Below are 15,110 nucleotides of genomic sequence, written 5' to 3' on the forward strand. Positions count from 1 at the left end.
CTGTAGTTGTTGTTCTTGTTGCTGTTGTTGCTGTAGTTGTAGCAGTATGGGCATGTCCTCCAGCGCCATGATTGCAACAGCTAGTGGTAGCATTTTGGTGTTGGAAGGGGTGTGGTGTGTGCGTGTGCTCATTTTATACTGGCCCAGCCTCCATTGCCTCCACCTGTGGGGATTGTGTGCACCTGTGGCAGTTGCCTTGTATCCTGATTGCTGTTTGCGGGTGGTCAGCGATGCCTGTATGGCCGGCATCGTGCAGCCCATGATTACAGGCTTCGAGATGCCGGTATTTACATGTCTGCGTGGGTTGGAATTTCCCCCAATTACCGGCATGCCGGTATTTGCTCCCTGAAGTAGCTTGTGTACGCGCCTATGCCGCTATTAGCGGCACCGTTATTTAGGGTGCCGCTAATACCGGGTTTGCGGGTCGGAATACAACAGAGCGGTAAAAGATGCCGGTATTACCATGCCAGCATCATTTTTGCCTTACCGCCAACCTCGTAATGAGGACCTGTGACTCTATAGGAACTAGGTTTTTCCTTGTAATTATTGTTTTCTCCTGATGAATGTTCGTTAATTGTGTTTTTGAACAGAAACATGTCGAGACAGCTCTCTGGATTGAAAACAGGGAAGTGAGAATATGATATAATAATCCAAATGGAATTTGGTACACAGCAGGTTGTCCTAGATGTACCTTATTGTTTCTTGAATTTGTTTTAGCTAGCATCTATTGCCAATTACGTATTCCTATGTTTTCTGAGAAGTTTTGTATTGTGGACCATTGAATTTAATCATGTATTTTAATTATCTGACTTATTATTAAAATTGATGTTATCATTTTTTAGATACGTCTGGTCCCCTCTTCCTTTTAAATGCTTTGTGATCTGCACTTGTATCGCTAGCTCTGTCTTCTATTAGATTTGTCAATGTAGTCCCCATCATCCACATGGAAGGACACTCATCAAGTTGGCTTTGCCAGTAATGCCAGTAACACATGCCAGTCCACTGTAAGAAAACATCCATGCCAGCTGCAACAATGTAGGTCAGTGCTCAGTATTCCATGTAAGAACATGCATCATGTTGAGTTTACCCATAATGACAGTAAAACGTGATGCCACTGTGCAAAGACATCCTTACTGGTTGTTTCAATGTATTCCACCCCATGTAAGAACACTCATCAAGTTAGTTTTCTTTATAATGTCAGTAAAATGTACAATGCCTCTGCAAAAAAATGTCAATATTGGATGCACCATCGTAGGCCAGTATTCCACGTAAGAACAGTCATCATGCTGATTTTGCTCATATGGCCAGTAAAACATGCCATGTCATTGTGCACAAATGTCCTTAATGACTTTCCCAATATAGATACCTCCCCCCACACTCTATATTAGAACACTCATGCAGGCTTACCCCAAAATGCTGATCAAACATGCCATGACACTGTAGGAAAAATGCCCATGATAACTGCACCAATGTAGGCCAGCATTACTTGTAAGGACATTCATTATGTTTCTTTTGCCCATGATTTCAGTAAAACATGCAATGCCACTGTAGGAAAATGACCATAATGCTGCCCCAATGTGACTCAGTTGTCCCTGTAAGAATATTAATTATGTTGGCTTTGCCCAGAAAGCCAGGAAAGCATGCCATACCACTGTAGGAAAATGCCCATACTATCTGCCCCAATGTAGTCTCATCTACCCCCACATATGAACACTCATCAAGGTGTCTTTGTACATAATGCCAATAAAACATGGCACTTTAAGAAAGGGTCCATACTGGCTTCACCAAGGCCCCCCTAATATCACTCCCCGGCCCTCAAGTAAACACATCCATACCCATTTACACACACACGCATACACAACATTCAGACTGCACAATCATTCATGTACCTATACAACATTCACACCCATACACAACATTCACACCCATATACAACATTCATATTGGACTCTCATTCACATATGAATTTATACCTACACAACCCCTCTGATGCAGGCTTACATAAATACACAACCTTGAATGCACTCATAAATAAATAAACAAGCAAATACCAAAAGGCATTTTTTTCAGACCTTCTTCATCACCATACTGTATGCCGCTGCTGTGGGTTCTCCAGCTTGTAGAGAACAAAAGGGGGGCTCCAACCACATAGAGATGCTTTTCACTCTAACTTAAATCGGAGTGTTCTACTGTGCTGTATCAGTATGTCATTTTCAAATAGTGCTTCAAAAGTAAGCTGAGTGTCCAAATAGTAAGGTTAGTTTACTCTGGATATAAGTTCCATATAAGTATCCTGAGCCATTGCTTTCGTGCTCAAAACAAGTTGCTTTTGTTCAGCAGGACCAGTCATAGGACTGGATTTAGATCAAACAAATTCATAATACAATAAATGGATATTATGTTTTTTTTACACACAGAGCTAACCCACATCACAGTGTATAAATCAAGGGTGTGTTAGTACTGCTTTGTGAAGTAAACATTACATCATATTCACATTTTTGTAAAGGAATGATCAAAGGACAAAGTAACAGAATCCACACATATAGAGGCAGTATTCTGCACAGCTTTTACAGTATTGTTATACATACAGTCCCTTGCGTTAATCCAAGGTGAGGATGTGTTCAAATACATGCATTTTGTCCTTGGAGAAAGAAAAATAAATGAGTAAGAAATGCAAACTAGTCTAGTAGTTCTAGATTGACTGTAGAGCTGGAACTAATTGAAGTGGCCAGCTCTTAAGTGGGTTCAAAGTATTTCAACAGATTACCAAACCGCTGGTCTACGCCAGGGGGAGAAGCCCCCTCTGGAGTTCGGATGGAATGTATTAGCAAATTCTTATGCTTGAACCACAGGAGTTTCGGCTCCTTGTTTGAAAAGCTTTGATCTGGGCCTCTGGGTTTGTTTCTCTGTTGGTGATCTTCGGGTAAGAGCTGAGGTAGTAGTTGCCCTTCTGCTTGCAGAGATAGTGTTAAGAAGCAGAAGAATGCCGTTTCTAAATCCGGGTGGTAATTTGATGTCCTCTAACATCAGTGCCCCCAGGGTTAGTAGTTAGTGCTATTTGGGGTTTGAAGTGGTAGCTGCCGTGGTTGTTAGTTGTGGACAGAGTAAAATAGCGTCCTCTACAAGGTATGAGGAGAGCTGGTATTGTCTAAGGCTCCTGGTGACAGATATTGCTGGTCACGGGGTGGGCTGCTTGTACTCCAGCTGATCGCTGGTGTCGCAAAGGAGGCCTCGGGTCCCATGCACCACACATACAGGAAACAGTGCTAGGCCCTTCCTGGTCACTGATACTCTCCAGAGGAGGTTTCTAGACAAGTCCGATCTATGACAGTCTCGTCACTCTCACCCTGTCCCCTCAACTCCCCGCTCTTCCTCTGGCCCTTCTTCGGCCACCTCTCCTCCCTCCTTCTCTTCCTTTCCCCTGTTCTTCCCCAGACGAGGTTTCTAGACAAGTCCAATCTATGAATGTCTTATCAAAACAGGTTCACCCCTGTTCCTCCAAAACCATCAAGGACCACATTGACACCTTGGCCCCTGCTCTGGCTGACTTCTGCAACCATGCCTTCGCCACTGGGGTCTTCCTTTCCCCTCTGAAGCCCTCCCTTGAGCACCCTCTTCTTAAGAAACCCTCTACTGACCCATCCTGCCCAGCTAACTATCGCCCAATCTCCATCACACCTTTCCTGGGCAAACTCCTGGAATAGCTGGCCATCTCCCAACTTAATCTTTACACTGAATCTGTTGGTTGTCTCCATGACAATTAGTCTGGCTTCAGAGCTGCCAGAAGCACATAAACTGCTCTCCTGAACATCCATGAATACCTGCCCTCCAACCTTGATTCCAACCCCCTGTGTCCACATCTTACTTGAGCTCCTTTCTGCCTTTGACACAGTCAACCATGCCATCCTGCTCAACCGTCTCTGTGATAACCTGGGTATCACCGATCAGGCCCTGGCTTGGCTGACCTCTTTCCTCTACGGTCCATCTTCCCAAGTCTAACTTGGGTCCTTCCTCTCCTCTATCTCTTTCTCTACCTGTGGTGTTCCCCAGTGCTCTAACCTCTCTCCCTGGCTGTTAAACCAATACCTGGGACTTTGTGCCCACCGTGTTGCCGCCCTCTGCCCCAACTTTCAATGCTATGCGGATGACACTCAACTCATTTTCAGGCTCCCTTCAGCCACCTCTTCTCCTTCTCTCATCTCTGACTATCTGTCCGCCATCCAGGAGTGGTGTGCCGCCAATGATCTCTGCCTTAATGCCAGTAAGACTAAGAATCTCCTCATTAGCACACCTGCTCCCTCCTTTCCTGTCGCTTTCTGGCCAGCCTCTCTTGGCTCTCTTCCTGCTCGCACCTGTGAGGCTAAAAACCTGGGGGTCATCTTCGACTCCACACTCTCCTTCTCTCTTCACATCTCTGATGTCTCTAAGAAGTCACACTACCAGCTGCACCTCCTCAGAGGTACCCTTCCTTTCCTCTCCTTCCCCCAGAAGCTCACTGTCTCCAGAGATCTGGTTCTCTCTAGGCTGGACTATTGCAACAGCCTCTTTTTAAATCTTCCTGCTTCTACCCTCTGCCCTCTGCAACTCATCCCAAACAGGACTGTGAGACTTGTCCTTAGCCTCAAGCCCAGGGATCGTATCTCTCCAGGACTAAAATCTCTGGATTGGCTCCCAGTGGCTGCGAGGATTAAGTTCAAAACCCTCTGCATCGTCCACAAGGCCTTCTGGGGCCTGGGGCCTCAATACCTTCAACTCTTTCTTCCTAAATATCTTCCTTCTCGAGCCCTTCGCTCATCTGCCTCCAACTCCCTCTGGGTCAGTTGCTTCTCCAAGCAACAAGTTGGTGGTAGATCTCTATCTTCGGCCGGGGCCTCTCTCTGAAACAGCCTCCCTGCCCCCCTGATACTTGAGGAGAACCATCTCCGGTTCCGGAAACACCTCAAAACCTTCCTCTTTGCTTCTGCTTTCTCTCCTCCTCTACCCTGCTGAACTCCTGGCTGAAACTTAAACTTCACTGGTCGCCTGGCCACCCTCTGATCTCGAGCACAGGTCCCCTTCCCGCCAGTTGCACACCTGCACTGCCTCCCTGGCAACCCCTGCACTTGTAGACTGGTTCTGTGTCCCTACAGTCCACTACCTGCACTTGACACCTGATGTCTGCACTCACCCTTGCACTTGCCATCAGGTGGCCGCACCTTTTACTTATTGCTTTACTTTATATCTGTCCTTCTATTCTCCTAAATACCATACTCCTGCACAGCCTCTACCCACCAGGAATAGACGTCTTCACCTTGCAAATATGACCCATATTCCTTAAAGATCCACCCTTTAACACTACCTAGCATTTATATCCCATTTTCCTTATTTATTTATTTGACTGCCTTTTGTAGTTCACACCTCAAAGTAAATTGTTAATAGGACCTTGTAAAAACAAGAGACAATGAAATAAAAGTAGCAAGTGGGAGAAGAGGGAGTGCAGTCAATTCTTGGACAAAAGGGTTATACGAGGGGCTTGAAATTTCAGGCAATTCTTAATGTCCAGACCCGAAAAAGAAGCAAAGTCCTGCAAAGTGAAAAAGAGTCTCAGAAGAAAGTCAAAGCTCAATTCAGGAGGGAAAGTCAGTTTCATGAAGGCCAAGTTGCTGAAGAAGGTCAGGCTTGCTATAAGCACCAAATGAAGATCCACTTAATGTAATTTTTGAAGTTACAGAATAGTGCAAACCACAAGATCAAATGAAGAGTAGTATTAAGAACAGCGTGCATTCCAAGATGGGCAGGAAGATGGTTTGGAGGGTTTAGGATCACTTAAGAATCAAGGTGATAGACTCATCTTGGTAGAGTAGCGCTCCCTAGAGGAGGCCAGAGGGCACTGCATTCCTCAATGGGTGTCACCGCTCCTCATCTGGGTGCACACAGGCTTCAATAAACTCCCTGAGACAATTAGGACGAGCACCCACAACTTTGATCCAGAAGAACAGAGCGCTCCCATTAAAGCTGCACAATTGTGATGCCACAACGGTTTGATGGCGTGCCAGCGGCAGTCCCAGGCCCACCGCCATTGGACAGAATACACGGGCATCAGGAGAAACCTGGAGGGGAAAGGTTGAAGTGCGAGCCCCCTCTAAGGGCCTAGATGCACAGAGATGCAAGGAAGCCATGGACGAAGCCACAGGAGCCAGGGGCCCACAGCAGGGTGAGTTGCGGCCTTGATGGCAATGGGGCAGTGAGCTCAAAGAAGGGACAGCAGGGAGGAGAACAGGAAATAAGTGAAAAGGGAGGTAGTGGGGTAAATGCCCTTAATGTAGGTCCTTATCGGATGTGACATTTACATGGGTTGGCGTAAGGCAATAAAATGTAGTTTCTGCATGCTTCACTTACGCCACAGATGCGTGCGCGCACACACACACACACATTCACACTGTTCTTCATCACCTTAAAAACCCACTACATCAGGATAAGGTTATTCCCAACAGATGCTCCTCGGAGTCTGTGCCCTACTGATCCGCACTGGTTCTTCACTGCCTGCATGAAATGATTGGTTGTTTATAACGTGCTTAATACCCCGAGATTTCTAAGCGCCCCGGGGATCGAACCTGTGTTGCTCAGTGACGTTTTGCTTCCAAGGCGAGCTCGTTGCCCCTGAGCTATCTTCCCAAGATGCAGTGATCTGTAGGAAGAACAACCTTGGTTGATTCATATCTTCTCTCCTTGGTGCACAATGCTTTCACAGCAGAGAGAAACCAAGTGCAAATTCCTTTCTGTCCAATGCCCACTCACCCCCCCCCCCGCTACGTCTGCGTCACCCTGCACCAAGACCTTCATGTAAACCATTTGTGATGCCCAATATCACATCACTAATGGTTTTCTGGGGGGTGCGGGCGGGGGGGGGGGGGTCTTGCACCAAATATGTGGATGTCCAGAATGTCCGTTGAACACCATTCACTCATGACATTACGCTATTAGCAGAATCGTCCTTATTATCATGTATGCAGATTTCAATGTGTTTTTCCCACACTACACCTCTGGTGTGGAAACAATACACACAGACTTGCCACAACTGGTACAAGAACCGGAAGCCCGTATAAAACTCAGAAAGACTTCTTCCGGGTTTTTGTAACTGCATCTGCCACAGAACGTGGCTGTTAGTGTCCTTAAAAAGTTAGGGCCGTACAAAGTGCTATGGCCATGAAAAACGAGGTGAAGGCACAAGAGTGCTGAGCCTTAATCAAGGTTTAAGGCTCATAGAATCCAGTACAGCCCGAGGGTGTGGTCTACAAAGCTATTATAACCAGCAGCACACTTGATAATCAATAGTATCTAAGTATTGAGAAGTTGTTAGTACATACATTTGGCTCTGTCTAAATGCTGCTATTATAAGAGTAATATTGCATAGGGCCAGCCAGTAAGATCCGACCCCCACCGCAAAGGTCGTTCTTTCTCCTCTCACTTCCTCCCTCGCTTTTTCATGGGGACCCCTGGATCCACCCATCTTCTGCACGGCCCCACCGCTCCACTTCTCCTGCCCCTCTTTTGGGTGTTCGTAGGTTCCACCCTCCTTACCTGAAAAGCCCCGCTCCATTGCCAATCACCAACTCCAAAGCGCAACATAGTGCGCTTTGGCCTAAGCAGAATGCTCTTTTGTACGCCGTGTTTTGGCCCAGCGGTCTGGACACAGCAAATGATAAATCTCCCTGTGTGGTCGCAGGAAAGTGGCTGCAAGTTTTCCCCATGCCTCTGCAAACCTTAGAATGTCGTGCTCTGAAGAATCTGTGTGTAATATGAACGAACCTGAGGGCTATACTGTAGCAATATGCCCAGGGATGGCGGGCCAATACCTCCCCAGGTAATGCCACCGGGGCCCATAGTTACAGACCTAACGAGGCCCCGTGGGCATTACCGCGGGCAGTATTGGGCCGCCGCTGAGAGGCTTATTGCCATTAGTACCCCGGCCCATTAGACCGGGGTACTAATGTCATTTTTTCTGTTCGGAAACGCTACTGCGTTTCGGAACAGAAAATAAATAAATAAATAAATAAAATAAAATGGCCGGCGGGAAAGGGAAAACGTAGTCCGTTTTCCCTTTCCATGGCAGCCATCGGGAGCGGATGCGCTTGGAACAGAAATGTTCCCAGCGCGTTTGCTCCCGAGAAAAGAAGAAAAAAGAAGGTAAGTGGGGTTGTGAGGGTGGGGAGCGGATAGTGTGCAGAGGAGGGGGGTGGAAGGAAAAAAAACATACCTGAGTACCTGGCGGGGGATGAAGGCAGCCTGCAGCCATGGGGATGCTCGGAGCGGGATTGCCCCATTTCGAGCCTCCTCATTGGCTAAGGTGCTGCAACGCCCCCCGCCGGGAACAAACACAGGCACGTACGGATACACTTAACGTGACTGACTCGTTTCCGAACCATACCACGGTGTAATCCCGTGGGCGCACGTACGCCGGTACTATTGCTTCATATGGCCCAACGATGGTCCAATGATAATGCTGTTTGACCATTCCAAAAGTTGTAATAATCATATTCTATCTCTATTTATAAGGCATCCATTTAGGAACATCATCCATGTCCACATTCACCTTACTTTAGCCTATCCAACTTTCTACAATACACCTATGCCACTGGTACCTTGCACACACGGGTTGGCAGGCCCAGCTCCAGCAGTGGGGCCAAGGGGGCCAGGCCCCCCCCAGAGCCAGCCTCTACCCCCCCCAGAAAGGAGGACATGTTAGTGGTGTTATACACCACTGGTAACCGAGGGAGTAGGGGTTGGATGTCACTCTAAACATTCAGCAGCAACCTCAGAGACATCATTCTGAGAGGCTGAATTGCAGAAGGCCCGGCCAGGTTGTGTTTTCTTGCCCTAAACAATGATCTATGCCCCACAGCCATGAAAGTACAAATGACCAGGAAGATGAAGGGCCATTCACTCCCATAAGTGAGGTGGCACACGTATTCAAACAGGCTGCTTACAACTATTTTCTCAGACCTAAAATCACAATTCTGGTTTCTGTATTTTAACGTTTGTTTGTTTTTTGTGGGAATATGGTGGTTTTCCACATCATGCTTAATAAAATGGTTAACTATGTCAAACAATAAATGACAGGTAAAGTTGCTTGAACACAGATTTCTGCAGAAGTTGCGTCAACTGACTGGGTGCCCTTACAAATTACATTCAAAGTATATATTTTGCTGCATTAACCACTTGAATATAAGTGAAAGGATAAGGTTGATACTAACGCAAATTTAATTCTGGAGGGGAGAGTGTAGTAAAATCAATAAGTGATAGATGCAAGGCTTTGAATTAACATTTCCATTACCGTTGCTCTGCACAACATTCCATGCCATGATTCTGTAGCATGTCTGTGAGATTAGAGAAGGGGACAAGCAATTAGCAAATGGTGCTGCCACTAAAAAGTGCAGTTCAATCTCAATTGCTAGGCCGTGTTCCATCTGCACTGGAACACAAGCAACCACATGCATTTTTAGGCCCTGTGGTCTATCAGTTTTGGAAGGGCTTCTGACATTAGTGACAGGGTCAAGGCTGATATGCAAGCAATGACGGTGGTTCTCATTCATTCAGAGACTTTTTAGCAATTAGGTACAACCAGAACTCATGCTGTAGAACACAGATAGTATGGCAATACAATTTGAGGAGAAACACACATCCTATGTGTATGTCGGGTCCTTTACCCACCTAATGACTAGTCATGGCCATGTTAATGCCTCACCACCAAAATCTAACCTTTCTAGAACTCTGTGAGCAAGCTCACTCAAAAAGTAACACCAAACTTGTTGCTGTTTAGGGCCTGCCAGTGTTATATCTAAGCATTCTTTTGTGTGTTTAATTACTTAATTGCCACTGTATATGAGCTCCTGTTGTAGTGAATTCTCTTAATGTGTATCTTCAGCTAGTTGATTTTATAAGCAATATATTTGTCAATGCCTCTGTGACTTACACTGAAATCCTGTCTTAAACAAGCAATCACAAAGCCAGCAGTTCTGGCTTGCATATAGGTATTAGCAGACATTTGCCAGGCAATACCATCATATGCCCAGCTACTGGCACCATTTTCCAGCTGTTCCCATATTATGGCCAGGTGGTACAATTATGGCAGTGTCTGGCAAATGCCTATCCATTCCTAATTAAAAGCCCAAGCTGTTGGCTTTGCCAATGCATGTTGGCTTCCGTTTGTCTCCCTAAGTGAATGTGAATATGCCAAGATGTGGGTGTCTTGCTTGCTACACCTAGGGAATCAAGCTGCGCCTCACTGAGCTTGTCCAACAAGGCCCTACCTGACAATTATAAGGCTAGGTTGCCAAGTATTGACCAGTTTCAGAATTTTCTCATGCATAATTACCAGTGGGGCTCCGACCTAAATAGAATGCATCTTTGTTTGGAAGCCTTGTCTACTCCGCCAGAATGTTTCATGATTCAAACTGATGAGTTCTGTAACGCTCACCTGGTATCCACAGGGGCGCCACCCAGTCCGAACTGTTTCACCCTTGCACCTCTTCCATTGGACCCTCGTGTGGCTGAAGACCGGGTCTGAAACACAGTAGTTAGATTTTAGCTTGGAATTCTCCTCTGACCCGGGGCCCACCCCCCATATGGACCCAAGGACCTCCTGGTGCACTTCTCACCTTGCTTCTTGATAAGGTGCGCTCTCCGTCCTGCCACTCGGTGCAAGGGTGCGCTGTGGTTGGGTTCGTCGCTGCCTAGTTATTTCACTGGAGCGACTCTACATAGTCCAGACCTGCTGCGACTCCGTTCTTCAGGTAAGTCTGTCTAGAGGGTGTGTTCTTTGTTTTGTAATTGTCTCTATTTAACTCTTTCCTTTGTTTATAGGTGTGGATGCTGTCCTCGTGATGTCGCGCAGTTTGTGCACGAGGTGGTAGGAAAGCGCGGAGCGCAGCACTATATGCTTTTCTTGTGCTAACCTGTTTATATGGTCTTTCTTGCAGGCTGCGATGCTGATCCGGAATACGCGTGCCGAGAAGATGGAGAGCGGTGAGTAATGATGAGCGAACCGCTTACTGGCACTCTGAGTTGGAACCAGCCCTTCCGTTCTTCTGCAGGCGTTGGAGGCCGTTCTATGCAGGTAAGCAAGTGCTTATTGAATGTGAAGAATAAACGCTTACTAATTTTGTTTTCTCTGTTTCTTTCCCAGGTAGCAGTTTTCTTGATGGAGCGAGATCCGCTGAGATGTTGACTCCTCGGGATCCTGGAGTGGAGTTCGAGAGCTGATTCCAAAAGGTAAGCGAATACTAATGGTGTCATATCTTTGTTTATTGCAGGAGATCAGGCCCGGCGTGCGGATGAAGATTCTAGCTGATCGCGGTGAATGTCACGCTGCAGCAAGCAGAGCAACGCAAAGCTTGTTCTGCAATCTGGACGTGGCTTATATAGCCTGCAGGTATCCCAGGTGTCCCTGGGCCTGCCACACCCAAAATGCTAGACCGCATGACTCAGTTATGGAACTGAGCCATGTGGGAGCATCCATGTTGTTGAAAAAATGCCCTTATAGGCCCAGAGTATTGGCTTTTCACATGAGCCTGGCGCCAAAAGCGCCAGGACTGACTCCAAGTGAGTCGGGGGGCAAATGTCAAGGCCCTTGAGGCCCTGATGGAGGTACTGGGTGCAGCCCACATGGTCTGACACCCCAGTCCAAGGGCAGGAGTCGTGACAGCACTGACTTGATAACCTCATTCTCTTTGAGTAACTTTACAGAGTTTGCATGCAAATAGAACATCATGTGTGTTGTGGGATTTGTTTGGAAAGGATGATGTAAATCCTGGGTGCTGGGTGTTTTAGGCAGTGATGGAAATGAAACATGAACACCTGTAAAATAACAAAAAAGAAGAGCCTTTTCTATAATGTTATGGGCAAAGAATACAAGGTGTACATCCTTTATAACTAAAAAGCAGTATTTAAATATTTTCTAAAGAGTCGAATTAGAGGTGAATTTAGCATTTAGACAAGGGGCAAATGCCAATGCCCCCCTGCTCTACTCTTTCCCCTTAAATAGAAACAGCAGGGGACGCTGTTTTGCGCACGAGGCGAGATGGCTGCTCTTGTGTGAGCTCCTCAGCCACTCCAGGCCAATGACATATAAATAAGTCAATTCGGTCCGGTTTTGCCTACAATCCATCAGAGGCAGACATCTAGGTTATAAGAGCATATTGTTCAAGTTTGGACTCTGCACGGACCCTATCTCCATATCTACACCACGGAAACTGCAGTGAGAGACCAGCGAGCTCAACACGACATTATAGCCGCAGCGTGGGAGGAGGAGCCTGGCTGTGGGAGAGACGTCTTTGGGCTGTTGGAATCTGGACACAGCGGCACACAAAGCAATACGGTCGTGGGCGCTCCGTTCCACGTAGAGCACCCGCTGATCCACAAGGCCCCCACTGTAACGAGGCAGGAAATATGGCCCACCGTGTGGCGTGTGACCACAGCAGTGGTAAGGAGGAGGGGGCGCCTAAGGACACTTCCAGTTTGGGAATACACCATGGCAGGAGGAGAACCGTGAACTGCCACCCCCCCCCCCAATCCTTGCCCCCACAAGCCCCAACACTGCATTGGGCACAGCCCAGAGACACGGGTGGACTGACACGTGGGGTGTCGGGAGGCGCAAACTCAGGGATATTAATGCTGCAGGTGGACACGCAACCCCCAGCGGCATACAGGCTTTCAGTCCACGTGTGGGGGAGCACTGCAGCATCCCTGATACGTCTCTACAAGCGCACAAGGGGTGACACAGCCACACTACGCCTCAAACAGTCAGAGGCGCTGCTGCTAACAGAATAAAGCAAGCTGTAAGGGCTCTGCACTGGTGACACTACAGCAGTTTTGCCCCCCCCCTGGTAATTGCCCCGCGAGAAAACACAGGCCCATAAAGCAAAGTCATTCTGGAAACAATACAGCGCATCATCACCGGCGCAGGCAGCAAAGACATACCCACGCAGCAGACCACGCTGGTTCCCTCCACCCCTCTAAGACCCGGCGCACTTTACCAAGAACTGGACAGTTAAACCCACCGCGATGGAGCAATAATGCCTGAAATAACCATCCCACATCGACATCCTTTTAGTTACGTCTTCAAGCGCAATCCCAGGCAGGGAGGCACTGGTGTTCAAAGGGGCGACATAAACTATGACCAGGACCACTCTGATCTGAACCCATATACGCCTCTACCAAAATTGTGTGACGGTCAACCCGGGCGTGCCAGGGTGGGAAGCCTGAATGGTACAACCATAACTTGTACAGCAGTGGTCAAAGCGCGAGTCATAAAACTATAGCGCAACAGAAAGAGCTAGCGGCTGCCGAGAAGGGGAAGACTACCTCTAAACAACAGGGACACCATCGGCCCTAATATCTCCTGGAGTAGTGTGGGTAAAAATGGCTCACTGACAACTCCCCCATTGTCCCCCACGAGTCAAAAGTCAGACTATCCATGTAACCTTGGCATAACGCAACAATCCACCACGCAGTGGACAAGCACAATACCGTCCCCCAGAGCCATTACACGATGATGCCCAAGGGCCTAGGACCAAAAAAAGGGAAAGGCGCCATAGAAAAGTTCACCACAGCAAAGAAGAAAGTGGTCGTGACCACTATGTCAACTGAACCAACTCCGCAACCACTTACACCAACAGCGAATGCGGCGATGGACCCACAAGCAGTTTTTGCTGCTATGCAGTAGGGATTCACCTCGCTCAATGAGAAATTGGACGGCATAACAGCCAACGTAGCATCCATCAAGACGCGACTAGATAAAACTACTAGTCGCATCACAGAGGCGGAGACCTGAATTGGTGACACAGAGGATGAGTTGGAAGCGCTAAAAAGTACTGTGACAAAGATGGCAAAGGAATTGGGGATGGTCAAAATAAAGTGTGAGGATTTGAAAGCGAGATCTCGCCGAAACAATATACGCATAATAGGTATGCCAGAAGAAGCATTGAAGGGACCCATGGAGCATGCAATAGAGAAACTACTGCAGGATCTTTTAGGAGACCTGGGTTGGTCAGCCATGTTCATAGTGGAGTGAGCACACAGATCTCTGGCACCTAAACCCAAGCCTGGAGCCTTCCCAAGACCCATCATAGTGCGCATGATGAACTATAGGGACAGAGACCTGGTACTGAAAGCGGCTAGAGAAAAGCAAGAACTAAGGTGGGAGGCCAACACTATACGCATATTTCTAGATTACACGCTGGCAGTACATAAAGAACGATGCTCATTCATTGGGCTCAAGAAACTGCTAGGCGAGCGTAACATTCCCTATGCAATGCTATACCCAGCAAGGTTGAGGCTGCAATATAAAAATAAAACCTACTTCTTCACATTCCCAGAAGAGGCGGCGAGCTTCGTTGAAGCCAACATCCCACTACCAACCCAACAACCAATGAATAGGGATGAAGCCTGAAACCCTGAAATGTTCATGGGAACAGAATACGACGGGAGAACAACGATGAGGGGGCAAAGATACCCCTTTGCGGGAACACCTCAAACATCAACATGATCCGCAGTCAAATGAACGAGCACGTTCCCACCATTCAATATGTGTTCGAGTAACAGCAAGCAAGACCGGCCGCAAACACCACAGACATTAAGGGAGGGAAAGGGGTTGGGCAGAGGGACATAGTTAAAGTTTGGGTAACTATGAGGGTGGGGGTGGGACTAGGGGAAAGCTTTTTGGGAAACCAGTTGGGTAGGGAGGGTGTTACAGTTAAAAACACACAGGCACTCCAAAAGGACACAGATGCACTCAGGGTGGGGAGGGAGCAAGTCACACATCACTTGATGAGGTCTCGAGATGATGGCTAAGACGAACAATGAAAATATCACTATGCTGAGCTGGAACGTTCACGGGCTGGGATCCCTGATAAAAAGAAGGAAAATTATGGCATGCATTGCTAGGCTAGACCCTAAAATAGTGTTCCTGCAGGAAACTCACTTGCTACAGCAACAAGCTGAAAAGCTGGCCCCGTCCTGGGGCACGCACCATTACTACACATCATATTCAACCCGCGCGAGGGGAGTAGCAACTCTGATACATAAATATATTCCCTTCACATGCCTCAATTCAGAACGTGATCCACAGGGCA

The sequence above is a fragment of the Ambystoma mexicanum genome, chromosome 2p (assembly GCF_040938575.1).
Source record: "Ambystoma mexicanum isolate Mex_15411 chromosome 2p, UKY_AmexF1_1, whole genome shotgun sequence".
Classification (NCBI taxonomy): domain Eukaryota; kingdom Metazoa; phylum Chordata; class Amphibia; order Caudata; family Ambystomatidae; genus Ambystoma; species Ambystoma mexicanum.